Here is a 256-nt window from a genome sequence, read left to right as displayed (position 1 = left end):
TCTAAGTGAGGAATAAGCAGGAGCAGTTTTACTTTTGCCACTGAAAGAATAAAGTTATATATGAAGAAAACAAAGGAAATGTTTTATTTATGTTCAAGTCCTGCCATGTTGCAAGAGAGCCTGCTTATGCAGTTCAACAGCCCGAACACGTTCACAACGTGAACCACGTTTTATTTTGCCTTTGCCATCAGAACGTCATTACAATCTGGCTGCCTGACAGAAAATGACAATGAATCCACATTTTTGCACAGATTTG

Source organism: Haplochromis burtoni, unplaced genomic scaffold, assembly GCF_018398535.1.
Source record: "Haplochromis burtoni strain Fernald_Lab_line unplaced genomic scaffold, NCSU_Asbu1 Contig_744, whole genome shotgun sequence".
NCBI classification, from domain to species: domain Eukaryota; kingdom Metazoa; phylum Chordata; class Actinopteri; order Cichliformes; family Cichlidae; genus Haplochromis; species Haplochromis burtoni.
This window is presented reverse-complemented; position numbering follows the sequence as displayed.